The sequence below is a fragment of the Rhamphochromis longiceps genome, linkage group LG11 (assembly GCF_057381845.1).
Source record: "Rhamphochromis longiceps isolate RC_006_pf linkage group LG11, R_longiceps_female_GT1.1, whole genome shotgun sequence".
NCBI lineage: Eukaryota > Metazoa > Chordata > Actinopteri > Cichliformes > Cichlidae > Rhamphochromis > Rhamphochromis longiceps.
This window is the reverse complement of record NC_140567.1, coordinates 29,467,709-29,481,427: the sequence shown is the minus strand read 5'-3', so window position 1 is coordinate 29,481,427 and position 13,719 is coordinate 29,467,709.

The following is a 13,719-nucleotide window of genomic DNA, read 5'->3' as shown; positions in this document are numbered from 1 at the left end:
CCATCTGAAAGACATTACAGGCCACCAGCTGGACCCTCTGCAGTTTGCCTACCGGGCAAACAGGTCAGTGGATGATGCAGTGAACATGGGGCTGCATTACATCCTGCAACACCTTGACCGCCCGGGAACTTATGCCAGGGTCCTGTTTGTGGACTTTAGTTCGGCTTTTAACACCATTGTGCCTGAACTTCTTTCCTCCAAACTCTCCCAGCTCAGCGTGTCACCAGCTACCTGTCAGTGGATCACCAGCTTCCTGACAGACAGAAAGCAACAAGTGAGGCTGGGGGAGATCACCTCTGAAACCCGGTCCCTCAGTATTGGTGCCCCTCAAGGATGTGTCCTCTCACCACTACTGTTCTCCCTCTACACTAACGACTGCACCTCCAATAACTCTGCTGTCAAACTCCTAAAGTTTGCAGATGACACCACTGTCATTGGCCTCATTCAAGATGGTGATGAGTCTGCATACCGGCAGGAAGTTGAGCGGCTGGTACTCTGGTGCAGTCAGCACAATCTGGAGCTGAACACTCTTAAGACTGTAGAGATGACAGTGGACTTCAGGAGACATCCCTCAACTCTGCTCCCCCTCACCATATCAGACAGCCCTGTGTCGACTGTGAAGATCTTCAAGTTCCTGGGTACCACCATCTCCCAGGACCTGAAGTGGGAGACCAACATCAACTCCATCCTCAAAAAGACCCAGCAGAGGATGTACTTCCTGAGACAACTGGGGAAGTACAGTCTCCCACAGGAGCTGCTGATCCAGTTCTACACTGCCGTCATTGAGTCTGTCCTGTGCTCTTCCATCACAGTCTGGTATGGAGCAGCCACTAAACAGGACAGGAGCAGACTGCAGCGGACTGTACGGGCAGCAGAAAGGATCATCAGCGCCCCCCTGCCCTCCATCCAGGATCTGTACCTCTCAAGAACCAGGAAACGGGCAGGGAAAATCATCGCAGACCCCTCACACCCTGGACACAGACTTTTTGATCTGCTGCCCTCTGGCAGACGGTACAGAAGCCTGCAGACCAGGACCACCTGACATAGGAACAGTTTCTTTCCCCTCGCCATCTCCCTCCTAAACAGTTGACCTGTCACACTGCTCCCACTGCCAGACTGCAACTGCACCTTATGTACATTTTGTAGTATTCATTCCACCTCATTCATTTCTGTATTTTATGTATATAAGTTTAGATTCGTTATTTATAGTTGGTTTACATAGCTTTGTGTATGTATGTGTAATGTGTATATATAGACACTTGTGTGTGTGTGTGTGTGTGTGTGTGTGTGTGTGTGTGTGTGTGTGTGTGTGTGTGTGTGTGTGTGTGTGTGTGTGTGTGTGTGTGTGAGATTTACATTGCTGTGCTTGAGAGCCACCATCTACCAGAACCAAATTCCCTGTATGTGTCTGCACATATACTTGGCCAATAAACACGATTCTGATTCTGATTCTGATTCTGAGATGTATATTTGTGAATGTGGAGATGTTATATTGGTTTCACTGGTAAAAATAAATAATTGAAATGGGTATATATTTGTTTTTTGTTAAGTTGCCTAATAATTATGCACAGTAATAGTCACCTGCACACACAGATATCCCCCTAAAATAACTAAAACTAAAAACAAACTAAAAACTACTTCCAAAAACATTCAGCTTTGATATTAATGAGTTTTTTGGGTTCATTGAGAACATGGTTGTTGTTCAATAATAAAATTATTCCTCAAAAATACAACTTGCCTAATAATTCTGCACTCCCTGTAGGTCTGTTGACAGAGCTCTGTACAGGTCTGCTCGAGCTGACCTGAAAAGGGGTCCCACCTGTCCAGCAACAACACATGGCATGGAATAATAGACATCATAAACCACAGAGGCAGAACTGTGAAAACAGAAAACCTGAGTGTGCAGCTAGCAGAGGACATAAACAGCTTCTTTGCCCGCTTTGAAACACCACAACAGCAGCATTCATCTGCCTCAGCCCTGCTCCCATCCTCATCCTCACCTGGTTCCTGCACTGCTCCATTCACTGTAACGGAGCACGATGTCAGATGAGTGTTCCTAGCAGTGAACCCCAGGAAGGCGTCCAGACGGAATACGTGGTAAAGTGCTAAGACCATGTGCCCACCAGCTCACCCTCATCTCCACAAGAATCTTCAACCTCTCACTGGATGAAGCAGCCATCCCATCCTGTCTAAAATCAGCCACAATCATCCCAGTACCAAAGAAGTCTCCCATCACCAGCCTGAACTATTATTGCCCTGTGGCCCTCACACCGGTAATCATGAAATGCTTTGAGAGACTAGTCCTTCAGCACACCAAGGATTACCTCCCCCCAGAATTCGACACCCACCAGTTTGCATACCGTGCAAACAGATTCACAGAAGATGCCATCACCCTCCACTCGGTGCTGAGTCACCTAGAACAGCGGCAGAGCTACGCCAGAATGCTCTTTGTGGACTACAGCTCACCCTTCCACCACTCGCCCATTGAGAGCCTACTAACTTACTGCATCACAGTATGGTACAGCAGCTGCACTAAGGCGGATAGAGCCACCCTCCCAGCATGTTTGCAATGAGTAGGAGATGCTCTGTATCTCACTGTACAACTGTATAGTGACAAAGGTATTGGGTTCTTTTCTAAAAATTGCTATAAACAGAGGAACCCAAACTGATGAAAAGTGGCGAATATTTTTTTTCAAATGACTATTTTTAGTGGATTTTTGATATAGAAGCAGAATGACAGAATGTTAAAAGAAGTTACTTTTAGTCATTCTAAGCTGGGCATTGCGTTCTCTGGCTGTTCAAAGCCATGGAACTTTAGACTTTCCAAGCAAATAATGATGGCCATACTGATGTTCTTTTCAGTACATTTTACTTTATGTTCATTTTCATTTTTATGATGTTTCTATTTTTACATAATTCCTCCCACATAGCAAAATTGGTATGGCCTGGATCTGTCCCACACAATGTGCTTACACATGGCCTGCGTACCGCAAAGAATGACGGCCCTATGGTGGCCCAGATCTGGTTTACCAGAGGTGGCCCACACATGAGCCAGCACAAGGCCAGTTGCAGACACACTGCTGGCCCTGTGCTGGCCCAGAACAGTTTCAGCTCTGGCCCCAGATGTCAGCCTAATGTGTACCTTAGCCATGTAAGCCATGTAATAACAACATGTGCTGGAACATAATAGTGCAAAAGTAACATGACGAAACTCTGTTCAGACAGTGAATGGACTGATTCTTATACAGCACTTTTTTACTCACCCATATTACTCAAAGTGCTCTATACAGCATGTCACATTCACCCAATCAGGCCAAATGTGGCATGCCATCACATAAACAGTGCCATCTTACCATGCCAGAAGTCAGCCAGCAGTGCCGGCTTGACACCAGATCCAGGCAAGACCCGTCTGCTATGTGGGATGACTTGTTCTTTTGGCATTTTAGTTGTGGATTATGTTTGGACTGTGTCTCTTTCCCTTTCAGTATTGTTTCCTTGTGCTTCTAAGTGTCCCTTTGTTTCTTTTTAGGTTATGTAGTATGGGTTAGAGATATTTTGTATGTTGTTTTTGTTTAATAAATCCGCCTTTTGGATTATTCCCTGATGTGCCTGAGTTCTGTTATTTAGTGTCACTTTGAAAGGACACACATCCAGCATTGACATATAATTGTTCTTTCAATTTTTGATAAAGATTACAGTGAATTGAGATGTAACTTGGCCCAGAGGTACAGTAGGACGCCCAGAGTAAGAAAGTGTTGAAAGTTGGACCTCAACTATTATGGATGATTTTTAATGAATTTTTGAAATTTCCATAATTGTAGTGTATTGGCTGTATTGAATTGCATATAAATGTCCTTTAATTTCTGAGGAATTTTACAGTGAATCTGGATGAAACCTGGTACACAGGTACAGTAGGTGTCCCTGAGGAGGAATGTGTTGAAAGTTGGACATCAACTACTCAGGATGATTTTTAATGAATTTTTGAAAATTGACATAATTCTATTGTATTGACTGTATTGAATTGAATATAAGTTTCCTTTAATTTCTGAGGAATTCTACAGTAAATCTGGCTGAAACTTGGCACACAGGTACAGTAGGTGTCCCAGAGGAGGGATGTGTTGAAAGTTGGACATCAACTACTCAGGATGATTTTTAAGGAATTTTTGAAAATTGACACAATTGTAGTGCATTGGCTGTATTAGATTGAATAAATGTTTCCATTAATTTCTGAGGAATTCTACAGTAAATCTGGATGAAACCTGGCACACAGGTACAGTAGGTGTCCCAGAGAAGGAATCTGTTGAAAGTTGGACATCAACTACTCAGGATGATTTTTAATGAATTTTTGAAAATTGACATAATTAAATTGTATTGGCTGACTGCATTGGATACAAGTACCCTTTTATTTCTGAGGAATTCTACAGTAAATCTGGATGAAAATTGGCACACAGGTACAGTAGGTGTCCCAGAGGAGGGATGTGTTGAAAGTTGGACCTCAACTATTCAGGATGACTTTTAATGAATTTTTGAAATAAACATAATTGTAGTGCATTGACTGTATTGCACTGAATATGAGTTTACTGTGATTTCTGAGTAATATTACAGTAAATCTGGGTAAAAACTGGCCCAGAGGTAAAGTAGGTGTCCGAGAAGAGGATTGTGTTGAAAGCTTGGCATCAACTTTTAAGAATGATTTTTAATGAATTTTTGAATATGCAACCAGACTGTCACGATGGCTGTATTGAGCTGTTCCATTGTAATTTGTGTGCGCGCGTGCGTGTGACTGTTCACGCGCGTGCGTGTGTGCGCGAGTCTAGGCTTTCAATCAGGATATAAAGCGAAAAGGCGCTACCGTAAAGACTGGTGTAAAAGCGCAAGGAAATTTATGCGGCGGATAGGAGGCGGCTGGCTTGACCGCGGCTCACAAATGACGGCTCACTTTACCGCAGTGCTTCAAGCGGGCCATCACTACAAATCGCTGATGTTTTGAAACACTCCTCCGGACTGTGGTTCCAAACGCACAAGTCACACGATCGAGGAGTTTCGGCAGGTAAACCACCTGTCGAAACTCCTCGATCACGTAATGTAGTATGTTTTTTGAACAATGACGGCAGTTCACTTCTAACCGCGAAACATCGTCGTGGTAACTTAAGCTGTGAACCTGCTGTTCCAGGGCAGGGCCCGTAGTTCAACATGCCCAGGGTATCTTTCCGTTATGCGGATTCACTTACTCCAACACCTGCAACCGAATTGCTGATTGTAGAAATTTAAAAATAAATATAAAAAATAGAAACTCAAATAATAAAGCTGACCCTAATTATTTCTTATTGATCGTCAGGGAGACACGAGGACACTTTGACGCCGCTGTCTGCGCACGGAGCTCTCCGAGGGATCTTCCCGGAATGGTGACGCTGTTTTCGGAGAACTGATTGATCAAAAAACGCTGAATTCCTCCCTACTTGTTGATCAGGCTAAACAACCTGCTCCGGAGCAGCTTATTTTCAGCATAAAGAGCACTTTGGCGATGTGCACAGATAAGAATTGAGATACCTGGACAAGGGAAAAGACGAAATATTTCGGTAACGCCAGGGTTAACCCTTGGTTTTGTGCACCACAATGGTGGTTCACCTCTTATCGAGGTAACAAACTAAAGCAGTTTCCACGCCTGCTTTATTAGGTTACTGTTGCTCACCTTTGATGTTAAAAGTGAATGTGAATGCAGTTTTGGGGCTCTAATGTGCAGCCGCCACCTCACATTTAACGTTATTGCGCCATAGCTTAATAAAGCAGACGTGCAAATCGCTTTAGCTTCTCAACAGTTCAAAGTCAAATTAATTTAACTGATTGACGAGGTGTGGTATGTAAGGCAGAAAAAGTTAAACGTCCATGGGGCACAGTTATGTGCTCTGTGCCTTCAGTGTAGTGGCAGCCATCCAAAGTAAATCTTGTAATATGTTATCATTCATGTCAATTAAAATATCATATGTGAATTGTTCACTGACAGGTTTTAAAGTGTGCTGCATCAAAGCATCTAAACTTATTTTGTGATTTTTTTTCTGTTATTTTTATTATGTTTTTTGGCTAAAGGGTTCTTGTTTTCCTCCTCCTCTTGGGCACCATGTCTCTCCTCTCTCTCCCTCCACCCTGTTATTGAGAGGTTGGGGAGAATCCACATTTGGTAACAGTATAACACACTGCTTAGTGATGTGAATCCATCATTATGGATGTGGGCAAACAGAGGGTGCCTTGGCTTTACTATGGATTTGACTTTGACTACATCTCCAATCTTACCTCTCCCCCTCTCTCTTTCTCTTTCCTGTCTTTATCCTGCTCTCTCTCCCTCTCTCCCTCTTTGTGCTGTCATGGAAAAAGATTTTACAACCAAATTGACTCTTATCAATTTATACTACTGACATTGAAATTAGAGGTAACCACCTTGCTTTCACCTGGATTTAGCTTTCCCCCTCTTCATTTAAATAAAAACAACATGACTAACAATGAGGGGGAAAGAATTACTATAGTTCAGGGTTTCATTCTGTGCTTGGAAATGAACAATAAAGCCCAGAATAAGAAACTTTAACAAACTAAACAAATTAGCTAGTAATCTCTAGCAATCGAGCCTACGTTAGCTAACTTCCTTAACACTATCTAGTAAACAAAAAGCAGACACTTTTTGAGTCACAGCAGTTACCCTGTTTTAATGTAATCCGAACAGTTTGCAGTCTTTCTTGTTAATCTTTAACGTAAAGTTCCTTTTAAATCTGCACCACCGATTTGTGTCAGTTGTCTCTTCATCTCCTTTTTCCAACAGCAATGCAAATCTGATTTATTAACAGCAAACGTGGCTATCGAAGCATGCAAAGTCTGCTGTATCCTTTTTTTAGGGGTGCTGTGGTGAAATTTAGAGGTGCTAGAGGACCCCCAATAAGGGTCTAAACTTGCCAATGCAGAAAATTCAGGGTTAACGCTGAAGTTACCTGGATTAGCCAAAAGCCTGCTTCATGGTACAGGCCTCAGGGCCTAGATTCAGTGTAATCAAAACCTCACACAGAGTGAATAAAACATCAAGGCCATGTCATGAGATAAGGCACCCACAGCACTCTAAGTTGTAAAAACATTAACGACTATTTCTTCATCCTCCCTTAAGCAATCGCTGAACCGTGACGTTTACTCACATTTAAAGAGTATTGGTCAGTGTGAAATAGGCTGTTCCAAATAGTTAGAATTAGCCTGCGATAACTTAATGAATGTTACCTTTTAATTCATTTTTAAAGAAGCAAAACACATTAAGGCATTTGTTTATTTAAAATATTTCTCTTTGAGTTACTGAACTGAAGCTGTTTTGACACAACTCCTCAAAAATCAACCAAACACACCCAAACTTTGGATTTGCCTTTTTTCCAGGGCTGGGGGCAAACCTGTGTGCTTATCACCATAAACACAGCAGTCTTTGCTTCATCTAGTTTGCTTTCTAAATTGCTTGGTTGTGCAGTGCACAGAATTTACGTCTACTACAGTCACAGCTTGCTGGCTTGAACAATCAAAATGGTCTTTCTTTGTTTGTGTGATGATTTCTCCAAAGCACGTATTAGCCATAATTATTGATCTGGTATATATAATAAGCAGCCTTGTTTAGTGTTGTGCAATGCTGGTCTGCGTCACTGTTTCACAAAATGTCATTATCAAGATATGACAACAGCAGGCCAGTAGGCGTGACCGTGGAGATGGATGTCAGACTGTTTTTAAACCTTTCCAACACAACTGCTTGAAAATGTCTAAGCCCTGCTTTTCCCATCGCTACTCAGAAGTGACAAAACCTTAAAATATACCTTACCAATACAATTACTGCACATGTATAGTTTGGAGGTCTGTGTCGAATTAGCCTGCTTCATTGAACAAGACAAAGCCCTACCATCTACCACATCTGATACATGAGCTTTTGTTACTCAGCACCTCCCACTAATACACCCATTATTCTCAGTACTGCTGATTCTCTTGCAAATCTACATTCACATACACTGCATTCTCTTAATCTGGCCATTTCATAATATATTTCTTTATTTTTGAGATGTGTGAGAAACTCTGAAGCCCAGAGAATAACAAGTAAGAATAACAATAACTTAATAGGATTGTAAAATATATGTTATGTGGCACCAACATAACTGTTGCTATCATTTCATGTATTTGACCATCCAGTGCTGTGACAAAGTATTTCCTCATTTCCTGATTTCTTAATTTTTTGCATTTTTTTTGCAATTTTGCAATTGTCACATTTCATCAAACTATGAATATTAGACAAAGACACGCCAAGCGAATACAACATGTCGTTTTAATTTATTATGTGAAAAAAAGCCTTTTAAGTCATGAATTTCAGTTTCACAGGCCACACCCAGGCCTGAATACTGCAACACCTGCTGAATGAAGAAATCCTGTAAACAGAACCTGTCTGACAAAGTGACACAGGAAACAGTTGAGAAACAAAGTCACTGGCATCTGTCAGTCTGGAAAGGGTTACAAAGCCATTTCTAAATTGTTGATTCTCCCGCAAACCACAGTGAGAGCTATTTTCCACAAATGGAGAAAACTTGGAGCAGTGGTAAACCTCCCCAGGAGTGGACCAAAATTACTCTAAGTGTGCAGTAATGACTCATCCAGGAGGTCACAAAAGAACCCAAAACAACAGTACTGTAGGCCTCAGTTGCCTCAGTTAAGGTCAGTGCTCATGAGTTAATAATAAGACAGAGGCTGCCCAAATATGGCATCCATGGGAGAGTGCCAAGGCGAAAAAACCACTGATTTCCAAAAAGAGCGCAAGGGTTCATATCACATTTGCCAAAAGACTTTTGAAAAATATTCCGTGGACTGATGAGATGGAAGTTTGAGTCCTGATATAGCTCGTGTAAAATATCATACCAGCAGTCAAACATGGTGGTGTTATTGTCATGGCCTGGGGCTACTTTGCTGTTTCGGGACCTGGATGACTTGCTGTAATTGACAGAACCATGAATTCTGTTTTCTACTATTTCTGGTAGAAAGCAGAATTCATAGCTCTCATGGCAGCCATCAGTTCAGGCCTGAAGTTCAACCACACTTGGGTTACATAGCAGGGTAATGATCTGAAACACAACAGCAAGTCCACCTGATTATCTAAAAAAAAACCCCAAATGATCATTTTGAAGTAGCCTTGTCAAACTCCAGACTTAAATCAGATTGAGATGCTTTGGCCTGGCCTTTGATAGTCTTTTCATGCTCAACAATCTAGCTCAGGGGTGTCCAACTCCAGGCCTTGAGGGCCGGTGTCCCGCAAATTTTAGATCTCACCCTGGGTCAACACACCTCAATCAAATGATTAGTTCATTACGAGGGCTCTGGAGAACCTCTAGACATGTTGAGGAGGTAATTTATCCATTTAAATCAGCTGTGTTGGATCAAGAACACACCTAAAACCTGTCAGCCCTCAAGGCCTGGAGTTGGACACCCCTGAGAGATTTAATTGGGTTTAAGTGACATGACCACTTTTTCACATTGGGCCACAGAAGTTTTAACTTTTTCCCTTTAGAAATGAAATCATCATTTAAAAAACCGCATATGAACAAAAAACAAAAACAAAACAATGTCTAAAACAAAATAAACCACATTGACAAGATTGCCACTGTGGAGGGAGATTATATGTTTTATTTCATGCTAAATTAGAAGGCTAAAAATGATATTAAAGAATCAAATCAGACTTTTTTTTGTTACCCTTTTCTCCAACAGTGTTGGACGGCATTTATTCCAAACCTTTTGTTAAAGTAAGTATCACCACAGGGTTGGCTGTACGTGATATTTCTCCATGCTTTGTACTACAGTAATTATTGTTCATCTTACAATGATTGTTTCCAACAGTGCGTGCTGTGAGTTACAGTAATCTACTTCAACCATCTATGTTATACTGGTGATGTGGATTCTGATCAGTCACCAGATTACACAGACACTACAGTCACTGTCTGAACCATAGCATGCCATGACCACATGGCCATAATGAGAATTTTGGCTTAATGTAAGATATCAGAAATGATACCCCAAGGACACAGGTGCCCCACAAGAGCTATTATATATTTATTATACATGATGTGATTTGGCATTAGCTAGAGTAATAATATTTTCAGCAAATGGGGGGAAAGGTTCAAAGCAAAGGACACTCTGGGAGAGACAGGAAGCAGACAAAGAGAGAGAGAGAGGGGGGGGGGGGACTGGACATTATCCAGATGCTTCAGCTCAATCTCAGAAATGGCTCTTAGCCTAGAGAATCCTTAAATAACTACCTCTCCCTAACAGAGTGCTATTCAAGCCATCAAAATATTTTGCCACTATTCCTGCTGGCAGACATGCTGTCAGAGCTCGTCATCATTTACACAGCTTATACCAGGTGGCATCATGTCACCATTTGTTTTTCTAAGTCTCATTCCAGGTTGCTGCTGGTGAAGCTTTACAAATCCTGAAGGTGACAGCAGTGGATCCTGCTAGCCTGTACAGCAAAGCCACTTTATTAGTGGTCAGCCCGAAGCCAGGACTGCAACAGTGATGCAGACAGCTTCTGAGTAGAATATTAAGACAGTAATTTACAGCTAAACTTCTCTGAATTTCTTATGTGATTTTCTAACTCAATATGACCTTTTGTAAACTGCAGATATTTATGTAAACAGGGATTTATGGACCTAAATATTCCATTTTTTCTGTTTGTGTTGTGCATATCTGATCAAATCTGTACATGCTTCAGGGTTTTATACTGGAGTCATTTTTCCCCAAATGAACGCAAACAAATGAAAAAGTAACCACGAAACTTCTCAATTGCCTTGTTTTTAAATCCAGTGGAAATGGTAAAAGTTACAGCTTTTTTTTTCTTCTTCAGAGGTTCAAATGCTGCCTTGCAATAATTGACTTGTTTTGCTCCACATTAAGTGGTTTGCGGGTAAAAGCAGAGTGAGTAGCGCCATGCAGATAAACGCAGAAAATAGAAACTTCAAAGCAGATACATAAACAATTTTAGTGTCAGGGTGAGCTGGTAGAGTTTTACGATTGAAAATTGTGTAATTGCACAGTTCAGAAGAAGAAAAATTGACTTCTATCATTGAGACTGTACTTTCTTTAGCTACAAGTATATGAAAGAAGGTCTACCAAAAAGGAAAAGCAAACAAGCTTTGGACTGCAGGCTTGGTCAGTAGAGTTCAATAAAATTGTTTTTGCCTGATCTTAGATGAACTGCTTTCAATATGCAGCTCCCTTTTCCTCAGGCACAGGATTTATTTTAGTCAAGTACAATTTATCTTTGATCATATTAGAATTTTTGGCTTCAGCTGTATGGTGTAAAGTGGCCTTAACTACAGCACTGAACCACCAAGGCTTCCAGTTCATGTGGCCTTAAAGCACATAATCTATTTGCTATAATTAGTTTCAGCATCAGTACGATAGGCTGGCCATGCGGCTAGCACCGTCTTCCTGGGTAATTTCCCTCATATCTGCTAACCACAGCACCCTGCCCACTATTATTTTCTCCAAGGGCTGGATGACATTTGGAATCATGGTGTAGAAATGTGGGTTCACACAGCAAAGCTTTTGGCAACCAAGCTTTACCACAACAGAGCTAAAGAGGGCAGATAAAGGTTATGAATTTAGTTCTAACCTTGACCGGTTATAAAAGGTCACTGCTGTTTTTGTAGGGAGTTCATTTACAAGTTGTTTCAGAAAGTCATGCTTCGTATGGTATGTTCTGTTGCAGAGTCTGACTTTTGAATACCAAGAATAACAACACTACATACAGTTTACATTAGTAAAGATGTACAGATGTTTGTACACATTCATATTCATAGCAATAATTTAATTATTAAACAATTAAAAGTTGTCAGAAATTACAGTGTATAATGAATTGGGTAGTACCAGCAAAACAAGGCTTCAAGACTTCTTCCAACTAAATGTGTCTAAATTCGCTGCTTCTCAGCTCAAGGACAGCAATCTCTCAGAAGACAAAGGGGGCCGGAGCACACTGATTAATTTGCAGTCTTTAATTTTACAAATACTTAAGGGCTGTGAATTAATCAGTGTGTTTCTGTTCCTTTTGCTCTTCTCGAAAAGTTACTAAATCTGAATTTTAGAATAGAAAACTAATTTGAAAATACAATCCACACAGTAAAAGTGCATTTAGTGAATCCTCAGGCTTGCTCTAACTATTACTATAAATACAACTAGCAAATCAATAAACTCAGCTTCTCTCTCACCCGCTATCTGTGGCTCAGCACAATTGCTGTAATGAATTTAGATGCTAAAAGTAAATAAAATGAAAACTGACATCCTGTTCCATAATCTTAGGAGCATGAAAAAAAAACACAAGTTTGTGAAGACGTTTCACCTCTCATCCAAGAGCCTTCTTCAATTCTAAAAACAAATGGTGCCCAGTGAGGTTTTTCCCCTTTGGAGGAGGTCATTGACCTACTATTGATCGTGTGCGCCATCACGAGTCAAGGTGAGAAAATCATGTGTGTGATTGGAGTCACCTGAGGCAAGGTATGAAGCGCCTGGGAAGGAATCTCAGGACTGCATTGTATGCAGGTGGCTAATAGCTGGTGTTGTAAGCCACCACCTCTGTTCAGCAATGGTCATCCACAGTGGATATAGATGGCCTCTTTTACTCCTCTCTCAAACCATATGTCTTATTGGTCCATGCACTTGTGGAGTGGCTGTTTGCAATCTGCTATTTAGACATCCAAGCACTTGTCACTGCATGGCACACACTACATTGTTTAGCTTGTATTTGGGAGTTTTGTCTTTGAGTTGACAAAACATTTTTGTCTAATGGCGTGGCTGGATCCGAAGTGCACGGGGATGTCATGGTTGGAGAGAATTCTCCATGTTCTTTTTTTTAAGCTCTTAAGAGTACCATGAATGGATGACTGAGAACCTACACAGACATCCAGCTCCATACTACATAATATACAAAACAGCCTTTGCTGCATTTGCAGTGGAAAAAGTGATGAAAGTATTTATATTCAAAACAATCATCATGTATAGTAAATCCTCTAATGGATGTGCTTGTTAGTTCCAAAGAAAATAAAATTTCCTCACAGCAGACATTCATTCACTATGCATAATAAGAAAAGAAGTGGAAATATTATTAGTGGCTTATTAATAAACTGTGACAGTGTGAGAGTGAGCCACCAATCCAAGTAACCAGAAAACTGAAACCAAACACAGCTAAATTAAATTTAGTCATCAGTATTTAGTGTTTATTATCTGTGCTTCCCCTACTGGGACAAAACCAAATATTTTGTGTTTAAAACTTGCATACTAATACCAATTACAGCATCCTACAAAGATCAGTAGTACATACACATAGTATATAATGTATACTTTTAGTACCAGAGAAGAAATCAGTGATCTATTGCCACCACAAAGTCTGTTAGCCACAGTAAAGCAGAAGCAGGTTCTGTGGTCCCCCTGATGTAAGTAACTGACAGAAACCATGAAGCGCCATAGAAGCCACAACAAAGAGCTGTAAAAACCAACGCCTTATAGTTATAAAGTGTTATAAAGATATTAAGAAATAAGCGACAAACAGCACAGACGCTTTGTCACCTGAACTCTGACTGAAACAGAGTTTAAGTGGTGGGTGTAATGCAGTACACTGTTATCAGCAGTAACCATACCTTATTATTGGCACACTCACAATCATTCTGACAGACTAGA